Here is a 15,222-nt window from a genome sequence, read left to right on the forward strand (position 1 = left end):
TGCACCCATAATGGGCGTTTGTGGATAAGTACAAATGTGTGGCACACCTAGTTGTAAATTAGTATTGAAGCCCCACCTCCTTCAAATAGTTCTAGAATTTAAAGGCTTTAGTGGGCTTCAAAGCCCACTTTTACCTCCAAAGGAAACCTACCTTTGAAAATTTGGATTCAAAAGAAGGCCACCCCAAGCACATTCTGTGTAGGTCTTCAATTTTTAACTCCAAGAAAGGATTGCAAACTTCAGCCCATCTCTCCTCTCCCTATGGTGGGTTCCCAATAAATTAGAAGGGGCACATGCAATTCCTTTTTTGTTTCAACTACCTGGAATAGAAGAAGGAGAGGGTGGCTTGCTTTCAAAAATGGCACCTTACTTTTTCCTTTTTCCCTTGTATTAATTAAATAGCTCTCATATTTTTGTATTAACCTTATGAAAACAAGGTATTTTTTCTTTTTCCCTTGTATTAATTAAATAGCTCTCATATTTTTGTATTAACCTTATGAAAACAAGGTATTTTTAAAGGTTGATGTTAGCAAAATTGTTAAGAATATACAGAGAATAATAGTTTTACTAGGACATACACACACGTCTCACCATGTTCCCAACAACAGTCATAAAGTTGCAATATGGTGTGAATCTTGTCCACTTACCATCTTCAAAATTACACTTGCACCTAATTATCCAGCTATCTTTTTTGCATGTGAAACACAGCCTTTGAGGCACAACCCCCCTTCGTTGACTTTGACAATTTTTAATCTTGTTTAATAAAGAGGATAAATGTTTTATTGTGACATACACACATGTCTTACCATGTTCTAATAGTAGTTAGAGAGTCGCAACATGGTGTGGAACTTGTCCGCTTTACCAACTTCAAACTTATCTCTTTGCATTGTCATTTTGAGATGTGTAAGAAAGAGGCCATCACATGCATGTCTAGCATCCTAAGGGTTTTGTGGGGTGGGTGATGGGGGGAATGCCATCATGATCAGGTTGTTGCATTTAACACATTACCTCTCCCAAGCATATCAAGAAGCAGCATAGGGGGGGCCATGCCATTGCGACAGCATATCATAAGGTGGGTTATTGGGGAGGGGGGGCTGTGCCTTCTTAGCCACAATGTTGGGATCATCAAAACATCATTGTCACTCTAAAACTACAAGTACTTGAGGAAAGTAAAATGCTAAATGCTTCACATTTGGAGTGGTAGCTTCTATGAAGAGAGGCAAATTTCACTGTAGCAAATGTCTTCTTCCTCACCCAAGTGCTCATCAAGTAGCACATGGGCCAACTCACCATGCGGCCCCAACTCAACTCGTCTATGATCACTAGGATGCAAGACAACTTGTAGCCCATCACATGATTTCGGGTTTGAACTTCACAGCCATAGTATAAATTTGATAACCACCTTGGAGCCAAACGACTAAAAAGTTACAAATTGTAATCTAATTTAGATTGAAGATTACCATTTGGTAACTTTGCACTAATAAAAAATTACCAAATGATAACTCACCTTTTAAGAAAAATTGCCATTAGGGTTTTTCTATCAGTTTATATGAGGCATACTTAACAAGACTCAAATTCATGACTTAAGGCTCACCAAGTAGAAATCACTATATTTTTTTCCAAGTTCCCTCAATAACTAATAGAAATAGCTTAATTTTTTGAAACTCATACAACATCTAGTGTGTATGAAAGAAATGAAGAGATCTTTGGTAACTTTAAGATCTAGAAAATTACCAAATTGTAACTCAAAATGTGGAATATGTTACCAATGGTAATTTTATGAAAATCTCAAATGTATACTATGTTCGGAGCTCATCACATGATGATGGTTGTAGATGATCAAATAGCACGTGGGGGGGAGCGTCATCACGACCCCATGTAGGGGCCAAATCACCATTCAACAATCACCCCATGATGCAAGACTCAAAGACTGTTTATAGCAATGCATCACCATGATGCAACACTATTCACACACAACAGTGTATGCATCATCCCCATGATGTCGAGTTCGCAATCATGGCCCAAAACTCATATGAGAAATGATCCCGTGTTCACGTGATGCCAGGTTTGATTTTACCACAACAAAGAATCTCATTATGCACGAAAGCCCATGACAGAGAATCACACGTTTGAAAAAAAGCACAGTGGGGGAGGAAGAGTCATCGTGGATTTGCGACCCCATATAGGCCCCCCTTGTATATTGATAAATGAAGGGGGAATGCCATCCTGACCCCATATTTCCATCAGATAACCCACGGCCTTTGAGACCACCATGACCTTGAGAAGGAGCAAAATTGAGCTAAAAAAAAGAGTACAACATAGGAGTGAAATGGAGAAGTACTTGGATAGATTTCGCTCTCTTTCTCAAGCACTACCTTCTCCTGCTTGTCTGTAGTAAGCTCTTCCTTATGTATGATAGTGGAAAAAGATAAGCCTTCATTTTAGTGGTTACACACTTACTTTCCACACACGCCCCTAGACCTTAAACCCCTTTAGACACTCACCATCTCAGTGTGCAGCATTTAAAGTGGGAATATGCACATTATAAGCACCAACAAATATTACAAAGTAAACAACAAAGTGAGAATTCTTTTACTAGGCATCAAAATAAATGGTGCAAAACAAGCAACAAAATAAATGGTACAAAATAATCAATGTTGTGAAAACTAATAATTAGAAAAACATATTGACTCAATAAACATGGCGTGTAAACTAATAATTAATGAATAAATTATGCATTGAAACCCATAATCTTAGCACAAACAATTCAATAATCATAAAATGAATGTCTCTTTATGGTATGGAGCATTAACGATTTTAAAATGAATATCACTTTGATGGCTTTAAAATATTTAGGAATGTATGTACCATGTCATGTGAGGCCATCGCGGAGGAATGGTTAGCTAGTACGATGGCGATAAAAAATAGGAAAAGAATTGAAGGACTACATGGAGAGGGACTTGCAATTTTAAGGAGAAGTGGTTTGCGAGAGTGTGATTTTACATAATGAAGCACATGTGTTCCATGTAAATATAGAGGGCTCTAAGAGAAAAGGTGTCACATATTCAGTACATGTGTCAAAGTATCCTAATTGTAGTTGCAAGGACTTCACACGAAGAGAGGTAAAAAATGAGAAGTATGTCCCATGCAAGCATGTATACTTTGTATTCGTCGTGAGAGTTCTTGTGATGCACGCCTGGGCAGCGCATCACTTCATCCATCAAGCTGCACTATCAAAGTTGGAGTTAAGTCAAGCCTTGCAAAGTCGTAAGAAACGGCACAAATCCAATGATAGGTTGACGTCCTTTTGGTGGGCTGGATTTTGCTAGTGGTCATATGTGTAGGTTTTAGAACTCTTACTTGTTGAGGAGCAACATGATAACTTTTTCTTGAGCTAGATTCTGATAATGATTGTTTATGTGGTTTTTTTGGTAGCTATTGAGATTTTCTTCTTCTTGGGGGACACAACGATAACTTCTTCATAGGTTGGATTTTCAATGGAATCATAAGTGTAGTTTTGGAGACTTTATATACTATCATAAAGTAGAAGCAATGATTCTCTAACACTACCTAGCTCGGTCCATGCCATCCTTGGGTTTTGTGTACAAAATATCATTATAATGATGCAAATATAAGTACTTGGATTGTGGTTATGTTCTATATAACTTTCTTGTAGGATGGCATGCAAGTTTGTATGTTCTAATATAAGTACTTGGATTGTGGTTATGTTCTATATAACTTTCTTGCATGATGGCATGCAAGTTTGTATGCTCTAATAGTGTTCTTCCGATATCTAAATTATAATTTTTGTTGCATTGCATTTATTTGTCTTATTATTTAATCACGTAGATAATTAATAATTATCTCTCTCTCTCTCTCTCTCTCTCTCTCTCTCTGTGTGTGTGTGTGTCTTCAATTGGTCTCTACTTCTCTCGTCAAACTCCCACTCCTCTCTCTCTCTCTCTCTCTCTCTCTCTAACACACACACACACACACACGCACACATGCACACATGCACGTGCCCACATACGCACGCACACACACAAAAACACACACACATAAGGGCCAAACTAATTAAATTTTTATAGATCTCTCTCTCTCTCTCTCTCTCTCTCTCTCTCTCTCTCTCTCTCTCTCTCTCTCTCTCTCTCTCTCTCGTCATGGCCATGCTCATTTTATTATTGCTTGGATTGAGTCTGTGCTCGTTCTTAAGATGCTCGAAAAATGGAAATCCACCCACGTCGATCTCCATGCACTGCCACATCAGCGCACCTCCTGCCACATCAGCTCGTCGGTTCCATCCTCTTGCACCCTAGTTTACTCGTCTGGATGAGTTTACTTTTTTTTGGATGGACGGCCCAGATCCCCATGATAGGTGCACCTCGCTCCTCCGCCACCATGGATCCCATCTTTTGGCTTCATTCAAAGTGGCATGCCACATAGGGAGGAGGGAAAGCAATATGGTCCTTTGAACTAAAAGGGCCTTGGCCTTTGTATGCTTCTAAAGTCATGGAGGGAAGGATATGCACTTAGTCACCTATTTAAGTGGGTAAATTTGAGGGAGAGGAGAAGGTGAGCAGACTTATGGAGGGTGCCCTATTTTGGACCGCCACATCTTTCTATCAAATTTTTGTGCGTTTAAAAGACCGCAAATATATATATATATTGTTGCAGTTCTATATATCAACTTCCGAGTCATGCTTAGCTTCTTCCTTATACACATGCTTTACTATGATTCTGTGGCGGTTGGTTTTTCATGGGCATTAAGGCATAGTTGTATGAAAACGGCCTTTTCATAATGAAAACGTGTTTTTAACGTTTGCATCTTGTTAAGGTATTGATCATATTATACCCAAAATGTCCTACAATTCTGTAATTTATTGATTTTCATTGTATTGCATTGGTTTCTTCATGATTATGTGGCATATTGATCCGTTTTCGACATCAATTTTGTTGTATGCATTCGTTTGCATTTGGCTTGTATTAAATATGTTCAAGCGTATTGATAACTATGCATTAAGGTATCCTTGCTTGTGGATTTAATTGGTATTATAGAGGGTTTATGGGTGGTGTATTATTATTGATTGATTTCTCTCTTTTTTCTGTATTCATAAGCGCCCTTCTTCTCCCTTTAAGATGACAATGATGGTATTGGGCTATAGACATGCCTTGATACAAATGTTTCCTTATACTACTAAGGGAGCTACTATCTTCTCCTTTAGGAATAAAGCAACTAAGGAGTCTATAGATTGGGATAGAAAAGTCTGAAATTTAGAGGCCTGGAGTGATATAAAATGACACCATGTATCACTTTCAGCTTCATCAGAATCATGGCCAATGAGAGGTTCTGCCTCAACATCGCACGTTGGTTGCAAGAGGCGTGGACATACTACCCTGCAAACCACTTGTGTTGCCGCTGTTAGGAGTTTTTCTGAAAGGTGTTTTGGGCTTGTGTACATATGGAATGCATGGCGTGTGAAGAGTTTTGCCCTGGAATGCCTTGGCAGATGTACAAACTGGATGGTTTTGCTATAAGCTTGTGCAGGTTTGTCCGAAGCGTGGTCCGTTTTGGAGGTGGTATCAGCTGTTCGGCCACTTTATATGTGTGCGTATGCTTTAAATGGAATGGGTAGTGGAAGATCGTATTTGAAGGTATACATGGAAGCATGGGCAATTAATAGTGGAAGGGGCCAATGTCGCATTGAATTTGGTGTGAAATGGAAGGCTCTAAGCATGGTGGCCATTTTCTAAGCTTTAGAAAAAATAAAAAATAATATCAACGTGGCCAGCAGTGAAATAGCCACGTGGTCGTTTGTTCAACTGCCAGCTCCCTCGCCAGCGTGAAAGAAGACTCTAGAGGGTTGGCGAAGAGCTGCAACAAGTGAAAAGTGGCCGCCTTGTACCAGGAGATGCTTCTCTGACCAGCATGGGAGACCTAAGGGGGGAAGGGAGACTCTCTGGGAGAGTGGCGAGTCAGGTTTTAGACAGTGTGGTTGCCGCCTTGTGAAAGGAGACCTCTCCACAGGAGAGAGCCAATAGAGGAGAGCTGTAGAGGCTCTGCTGGTCGCAACCCACAGAGGAGATAGGCTGGGGAAGTCGAGGGTTGCTGGTGGGGTGCCCTCTGAAGAGAGAGAGTGGTTGTCTTTTTTTGGTGTGGTTTGGCACAACCACTCTCTCTCCCTCTGAAGAGAGAGAGTGGTTATCTTTTTTTGGTGTGGTTGGCATAACCACTCTCTCTCCCTCTGAAGAGAGAGAGTGGTTATCTTTTTTGGTGTGGTTGGCACAACCGCAGCGTAGGCAGAGGAAAAGTGAAGAGAGTGGTGAGTCGAGGGTTTGGGAGCGAAGGTTGCCGCCTGGTAGAGAGGAGGAGGCTTCCTCTGTGCGGTGTGCAAGGAAAGGCGAGAGCTGGGGAGCCATCTGGGTTTGTTTCTGGCCCCAAAGGTGGTTGCTGGCGATGGGATGTGAGCCACCTCTAGAGACAGTGCAGAGGTGATGTTGCGTTGGTTTTAGTTACTTCGAAGGGAGGCTGACGACGTGAAAGGAGCCGTCTGAAAAGGGCTGAAGGTGTTTACTGCTGGTGGCGGCGGGGCTGAGGGAGCCATCTAGAAGGTATTACTGTGGCTGGGCTACTGGAGCGAAGGAAAGTGTAGAGCCGGGCAAGCAGGTTTGGGTGTTGGCTGCAGTGCAAGTGACAGAGAGAAGGCCTTGGTTAAGGTGGTCGCCTACGACACATGGCTGGCAACGTCGACGGGCTGGTTTGAGGCCGCCGAGAGGTGGACCACCTGCAGAGGGAGCCGCCTAGGATAGCGCGTTGGAGGGCTGGCGACGACCTTAGTGAAGTCGCCTTAGTGAAGCGCTGGTGGACAGCGTGTGCAAAGCGAGAGAGGCTGACGAGCGGAGAGAGCTGTAGAGGCTTTGGTGTTGGCATAGCTGCTGGTCGCGACACATAGAGAGACGGGTTGCAGAAGTCAAGGGTAGCTGGTGGGGTGCCCTTTGAAGAGAGAAGGTGGCCGTTTTTTTGGGTGTGGTTGGCACAACTGCAGCGCAGCAGAGTAGAGCCACCTCTGGCACACAGAAGAGAAGGGTTGCATTGCCCTGGGAAGAAAAGCTGGTGGGCGACAGGTTGGAGCCGTTTTTTTTGTGGTGGGTGGTGAAGTTGGTGCAGCCCGCCGCTGCTGCGGAGACAGAGGGCTGGCGACTGGCGCAGCCAACAGCGAGAGTGTTGGTTTTTTTTTCTCGGTGGCTTGGTGTTGCTATCAGGGTGGTAGAGGCCGGTAGCATGCATGTAGAGAAGAAGCTGGTGTGAGGGTGGCCGCCTTTAGGATGCAAAAGGAGATTACTAGGCGAAGGGAGTGAAGGAAGCCGAGTGGAGCCGGCTGAATTGTGAAAGAGGGACTTTTTTTACATTATTGTGAATAAGTGTGTGGTCTTTGATTATCTTGTGGAGTACAGAGTTTTGAGGTATCTCTGTGTGGTGTTTTGAGAGATTTCTGTTTCCAGCATCGTGCTGGTGGTGCCCCCTTTTGTAGTTGTTGTATCAAAGTTGGGAGGTGAAGGGCTATAGAGGCATGGTCTTTTTTCTTGTTTTCACCTCACACCGTCTCTCCGTTGGGTCAGGAAAATATAGATCCTTGAAATGGTGTGTGAGTCTGGCTCGGCTCGTTTGAGTTGTAGAGCAGAAGAGATGAGATGCTCGAAGGTGAACATAGTCATGTCTTGTGATTAGGTGAGATCGGGAACACTAGATAAGTGTGGAACTTCCATCTATAAAAATAATTTCTTTGATTAAAAATTCTTCATTAATGAAGCTTATGGAATGAAAATACAATATGTAAATTTATCAATTTCTGATAAGAATTCATTTCTCCTTAGCTTTCAACAATGCTCTGATACCCAGCTGTGAGACCCCTGTCCCCTCCATGGTTTCCCGTCGGTGGAAGCAGCGTCGGTCTCCCACGCGGGGTGGGGATCCACACTCGGGGCCTCGCCCGCGGATGTCCGGACGAGAGGCTAGCCCGCGGATGTCCGGACGAGAGGCTAGCCTAGCGGTTCCTCTGAAACCGGGCCCAGAAAAACTCCCCTCGCCTGGAAGGCATGGGCGATTCCACGATGGGAAAATCTTCTAGCGGGGGAATTACTTTAACGAGTCAAAGTCTTAACTAGTTAAATTGATCTGACCGAACCTGAAGTCACAAAGTCAGATCAAGAAGAGACTTGCACTTGGTCCATGGAATCGCTACTTTTTTCCTCCTTTAACGAGGCACAGCCGCGCCGCCGCCGCCGCTGATCCCCTCCCACAGAACAAGGTCTTCTCAAGACTTAATCTAACGTAACTAATTGCATCTAGTTGTTCACAAAAAGAATCCCCTGATCTAGCCTAACCCCATCCGGCCCATGGGTTAGCCAACCACCCGACCACTGTATTGGTGGGATTCCTTTATAAAGATTTGATTGTGTTTTGCCCGAGTACCAAGGAAAAGAGTTCCCAAGCCCCCTAGCCTGGTAATTCATGCAAAAATTAAGGTAGGCATGCCACGTACACACCCAATATGAAATTGCCATTTATAACAGATTTGGTTGGCTTTAAAACAATCAATTAAGGTAGGCATACCACGTACACACCCAATATGAAATTGCCATTCATAACAGATTCGGCTCGATTTAACAGACTCGGCTAGCTTTAATAGATTCAGTTGGCTTTAACAGATTCGACAAAAACAGATTTGGCTGGCTTTAAAACAGATTCGGTTAGCTTTAACAGATTCGGTTAGCTTTAACAGATTCGGCTGGCTTTAAAACAGATTCAGCTAGCTTTAAAACAGATTCGGCTGGCTTTAAAACAGATTCAGCTAGCTTTAAAACAGATTCGGCTGGCTTTAAAACAGATTTGGCTAGCTTTAAACAGATTTGGCTGGCTTTAAACAGATTTGGTTGGCTTTAACAGATTCCGCTGGCTTTAACAGATTCGGCTGGCTTTAACAAATTCGGCTGGCTTTAACAGATTCGGCTAGCTTTAACAGATTCGGCTAGCTTTAAAACAGATTCAGCTAGCTTTAACATATTTGGTTGGCTTTAACAGATTTGGCTGGCTTTAATAGATTCGACTGGCTTTAACAGATTCGGTTGGCTTTAACAGATTGCCATTTATAACAGATTTGGCTGACTTTAACAGATTCGATTGGCTTTTTAACAGATTTGGCTAGCTTCAACACAGATTCGGCTGGCTTTAACACAGATTCGGCTGGCTTTAAAACAGATTCAGCTGGCTTTAAAATAGATTCTGCTGGCTTTAAAATAGATTCGGCTGGCTTCAACAGATTCGGCTGGCTTCAACAGATTCGGCTAGCTTCAAAATAGATTCGGTTGGCTTCAAAATAGATTCGGTTGGCTTTAAAATAGATTCGATTGGCTTTAATATATTCGGCTGGCTTTAACAGATTCGGCTAGCTTTAACAGATTCGGCTAGCTTTAACAGATTCGGTTGGCTTTAACAGACTCGGCTGGCTTTAACAGACTCGGATGGCTTTAACAGACTCGGCTGGCTTTAACAGTTTTGGCTGGCTTTAACAGATTCGGCTGGCTTTAACAGATTCGGCTGGCTTTAACGGATTCGGCTGGATTTAAAACGGATTCGACTGGCTTTAAAACAGATTCGACTGGCTTTAAAACAGATTCGGCTGGCTTTAACAGATTCGGCTGGCTTTAACAGATTCTGCTGGCTTTAAAACAGATTCCGCTGGCTTTAAAACAGATTCTGCTGGCTTTAACAGATTTGTTTGGCTTTAACAGATTCCGCTGGCTTTAACAGATTTGTTTGGCTTTAACAGATTCGTTTGGCTTTAACAGATTAGGCTGGCTTTAACAGATTCAGCTGGCTTTAACAGATTCAGCTGGCTTTAACAGATTCAGCTGGCTTTAACAGATTCAGCTGGCTTTAATAGATTCGGCTGGCTTTAAAACAGATTCGGTTGGCTTTAAAACAGATTCAGCTAGCTTTAAAACAGATTCAGTTTGCTTTAAAACAGATTCGGCTGGCTTTAACAGATTCGGCTGGCTTTAACAGATTCGGGTGGCTTTAACAGATTCGGCTGGCTTTAACAGATTCGGCTGGCTTTAATAGATTCGGCTGGCTTTAAAACAGATTCGGCTGGCTTTAAAACAATTGATTAATAGAAATCATAATATTCGGCTGGCTTTAACAGATTCGGCTGGCTTTAAAACAAATTCAGCTAGATTTAAAACAATTGATTAATAGAAATCATGATATTTTTGGCTTTAAAACAATCGATTAATAGAAATCATAATATTATTGGCTTTAAAACAATTGATTAATAGAAATAATAATATTACTGATCATCATCCTCCAAAATTCAGAATCCTTTGTATTACAAAATATGTCCTCTGGACTCCCGTTGAAGACCAGCTAGCCAACCAACGAGATCCAGTATCCCAAAATTTGATTCCCAAAATATTTCTCTTTAGTCCATCTGAATCTTCCTCAACGCACGCGCATGGGTGTCCTAGCAACCACGAGCCCGTGCATCGCCCGGTCAGAACCGTCTAGGATCCTCCTTAGGTGTCCTAGCACTTCACTCAGGGACCGCTTCGTCGGTCCTCGCCCATCATACCGAAAGCGCACCATTTTAACCGTACCGAGGCTGGTCAAGACCTCAGCAGGCTTTGCCCCACAAGCGACGTCCCTTGACAACTCCCCGCCAGAGCAGCTGTTCCAACGAACCTCCTCTTAGTAAAACACATGCCAAATGCTTCCTCCAGCATCCTGGCATAAAACTGTTCTTTAAATAAAAAAGAGAGGTTCCAATGCAAGTAAAATTCCTAGTTTTAGATTGGTTCCACAAAACCCCTTTTTCCATAATTCACAGTTTCATAATGAGGATCCTTGATCTCTCATCAAGGTAATCTACCCATCATTATTTAGGAACTGGAATTGGTCACTCATACATGAAGTTTTTGCTTGATTTAGATCGAGAGATGGACAAGTAGATTTACTGTCCGTCCCTCTCGTAGTTCCAACCAAATTCATTCGGTTTAGTTCTAACAAGGATTCCCTTCAGATAAACATCTAATTTTGGGTAAATACCAATTTAGTGATTTTACCAATTAAAATATCTAAAGATATTCTTTGTGCCACATAATTTCTCGACCTTAATTCCTTAGGTAGAATTACGGTGGAAATTCATCTTTTGACACTAAAAATTAATTCAAATCCTTCTTTTCTTAAATATCATAAAAATTGTTCTTTTGACTAAATACCAATATCTAGTTTTTTTGAATAAGCTTGAAATCCCTCTTTTTCTCATTTAATGAGTGCAATCCATTTATCATGGGAATTCCTCTTTTATCATAAATTAAATCTATCTAAAATTCCTCTTTAAATTAAATAAAAATATTTAATATTCCAAATATACCAAGAATTCTTCTTTTTTCATTTAAATGATTGAATTCTAAATATGATGGAAATTTCTCTTTCATAATTTAAATCTAGACATGCATAAAATATTTTAACTAAAATTTCTCTTATAAAAATATCCATTAATTCCATTATGCTAGAAATTTCACTTTTCTCATTTAAATGATTGTATTCCAAATATGGTGGAAATTCCTCTTTCATCATTTAAATTTATCTATGCATAAAAATAAATTTAACTAGATTTTCTCTTTAATTTTTAAATAAAATATCCATTATTTTAGTATTCCAAATTTCTCTTTCTTCATTGGAATACATGGATTTCCATTGTCATGGGAATTTCTCTTTTATCATAAAAATGAATTACTAGAAATTCCTCTTTTTCCTATATAACTATTTATGCATAAACATTAAAAATCAAATTTTCCATGGTTATGATAAGAATTATTCAATTAACCTAGGATGACTAATCCTAGAATATGGTAGAAAGTCCTCTTTTCATATTATGCATGAAAATGATTGATGTGTTAATTTTTCCAGAAATTTTACCATAGCTCCGCTATTACTGATAATTCTCAATAATTTTTTAGAAATTTTACCATAGCTCCACTGCTGGTATTACTAATAATTCTCAATAATTTTGAAAAGCAAAAGGTTTAGTAATACAATATGATAGAATAACTATCATTTGGATCAATATCCAATTATGGACTTGATTCCTAAGTTTTTCATAATTTAAGTATTATAAAAGCATTAAAAAGCCACTTCTTTGGCCTCTAATTTGACAAGCATAGAGTTTACTTTTAGAATTAAGAATTGCTCCTTGACAAGCATCATTTGAATATAGAATTGGTCATAGGAATGACCATTCTTTGGGGGAGAGAGAGATATGCTTAAAAAATATTTTAATTTAAGCATAAATATAAGGTTGAAGAGAGAGAGAAGCTCCAATCTCTCCAAATTGTAGAGGATTTTTAGAGGATAATAGAAAATATGCTTATTTTAGAGTAATACTGGCATGGTCTAGTTCATATATGAGAATACAAAAGAATGAGAGTCTATTTATAGGTGAGGGAGGCCACTAATTGAGTCCAACGAAGTTCTAGAATTTTCCAGCTTCAGTTTGGCTGAATTTGGACAAGATTTGGACCAGTTTGGCTCCCTTTTTGATTTGGTTTGATCCTCCAAGAGAGAGTAGAGATAAAAATATCTTATTATTTTTTAGTTTAAAAGTCCTCCACATAGTATTTTGGACTGGCTTTACATCCCACAGGATTCACTCAAAAGGGGGACGTCACTTGCGTGCATGTACCTCAAGAAAACCCCCTATATATGATGTTCATAAGATGATAACACCCCCTATTTAAGCTTATAAGGATACCTTTAAAAATGACTATGTCACCCCCCTTATATCTATGTTTTTTCCCTAGCATTTATACAACCCCCTCTCCATAGATTAAAGTATGTTACTTTGAACCTTATTGAGAGGGCATAAGTACTTCATGCATTCTACCAAGAAATAGATGTTCAGTACTAGGAAATCATCACTGTAAGGAGTAAACTTTGAACAAGAGAGTCGAGCTAGTGCTAGTGACTCAAATGTTATTCTGTCCAATCTTGATTATTGTGAAACCATACAAGACATAATTATAGTTGGATTTAGATATTTTGACATGTTCCTGATGTGCAATGGTTTAAAGTGGTCACACCAATGGTCCAACTGTAACAATGAGAAGAGACAATAGTGGATTTGTTGTAATTGTCTCCACTAAGTTTGTGGACAAATCTTCGAGATACATTTGTACTACCACAACAATGTGAGCAGGTATTATTTTTTCTAAAGCATACCTCTTATTACCTTATGTTTTGTAGAATGCACTTAGTGAGAGAATAACAAATAATTTTTCAATTAGACCCTTTAAATTCGAAATGGTGGTATGTAATGCAATTTAGTCCTCCTCATAGGCAAACAAATTTTTGTAGATAGAGACTTGGAGGAAACTGTTACTACAAAATCTCAAAGGGAAGAAGTAGATCATAACCATGATTATAGTGAAGATATTCACGATGATGCCAAAAATCATGATGCTAAACACCATGATGACTTCCATCAAATCCACTGATACTAAACCTCCTCTGATCCTTCCATTGATGTTAATGTCTTATCTTTTAATCATATGTTGGTCCCATCAAAGATATAGGGAATATAGAGATAGCACTATAAATTGATATCTTTGGAGCAATGGATCTTGTGGAAGATGAACAGTCATAAAATTTATGTAATCAACTGTTAATGATTTTTTCTCAAAAAATGAATAGTCATAAAATTAATGTAAATCAATTTTAAATTATTTTTTCTCAAAAAATGGATGTCAGAATATTTGTTATAAGTTATCAATGCATACACCATTACTTTTATCGAGATCTATATTGATGCATATATCGACGTCTTTATCAATGTATATACTAACGTAGATACTAACACCTATATCAAGATGGGGACTGGAGGCAAAACATTTCTTTCCTTATTAAAAAAGTTGGTAAAGGAACAAGTTTGGAGCTTTACATATTGTATATACGCACATTAAAGCATACATAGAGCATGCATAAAGCATACACATGCATGCATGCATACACATGCATGCATGCATGTGTACAAGGGGGCCCTTCAATGGTTGGGACCTAATACTATGTCATATACTTTCTCTTCTCTCTCTTTACTCAGTGAATGGATGCTAAAGATCTCACCAAAATAAAGGTTTAAATAAGGTTGTATTATTACATGTTACCACAGTCAACTTCAATGTATGTAACAAAGATACCCAAGTTAAAGCCCTAGTGTAGGCTTTAGAAGAAGAAATATCATCATTGTTGGAGCCATTTAAGAGGACCCTAAGGAAGGTTCGGTAGAAGTGATCCAATTCTATATGATACCCATCCCAGAACAACTATGAGACATGATAGGGATAGGGAGTGTTGCATGTTGGAAGACGCCTGAAATTACCGAATCTGGGATGACAAGTGAGAGAAGCCACACCTACACCTATAGCTATAGCTCAAAGAATTGGGAGCCGCCCCACTACAACCAGACTAGCTCCTATGAGGCCATACAAAATTGCCAAGCTTATGTAAATATTTGAAGGAGATGGTAACCCCATTCAACAATTGGAAATATTTGAGTCAACTTGCAAAAGTTGTGGACCCGTTGATCCGACAAAGATTCATGCATTTTCCTTGACACTAGGTGGGAAAACTCACTAATGATATCGAACCATGAAGCTTGAGGATAAAATTGATTTCACTTATCTTAAGAGTGTGTTTGTTCCAAGTTTTTCAACAAGGAGATAGTGACCCAATTTAACACTTGCAAATATTTGAGTTAACTTACAAAACTTGTGGACCCATTGATCAGACAAAGATTCATGCATTTTCCTTGACACTAGGTGGGAAAGATTACTAATGGTATCGAGCCATGAAGCTTGAGGATAAAATTGATCTCACTCAGCTTAAGAGTGTGTTTGTGCCAAGTTTTTCAAGGAGTGGCAATAGATGGAGACCAATGGCACAACTCCACAATATCAAGTAGTAAGAGCATGAGTCAATGAGGGACTACATCTCTTGTCTTAAACATCCAAATCCTTAGTATAAACTATAGGATAGGTCAACCAATGAGATCAATTATTACCATGATTTTTTGAAGAAGTACACGATATAAAGATACATGACTACTTGCTCCTATCTAGACCAACTACTCTAGATACTTGTTGCAAACTAACCATTGAGTTTAAAGATAA

Source organism: Cibotium barometz, chromosome 27 (genome assembly GCF_041138505.1).
Source record: "Cibotium barometz isolate CiBa-2024 chromosome 27, ASM4113850v1, whole genome shotgun sequence".
Taxonomy (NCBI): domain Eukaryota; kingdom Viridiplantae; phylum Streptophyta; class Polypodiopsida; order Cyatheales; family Cibotiaceae; genus Cibotium; species Cibotium barometz.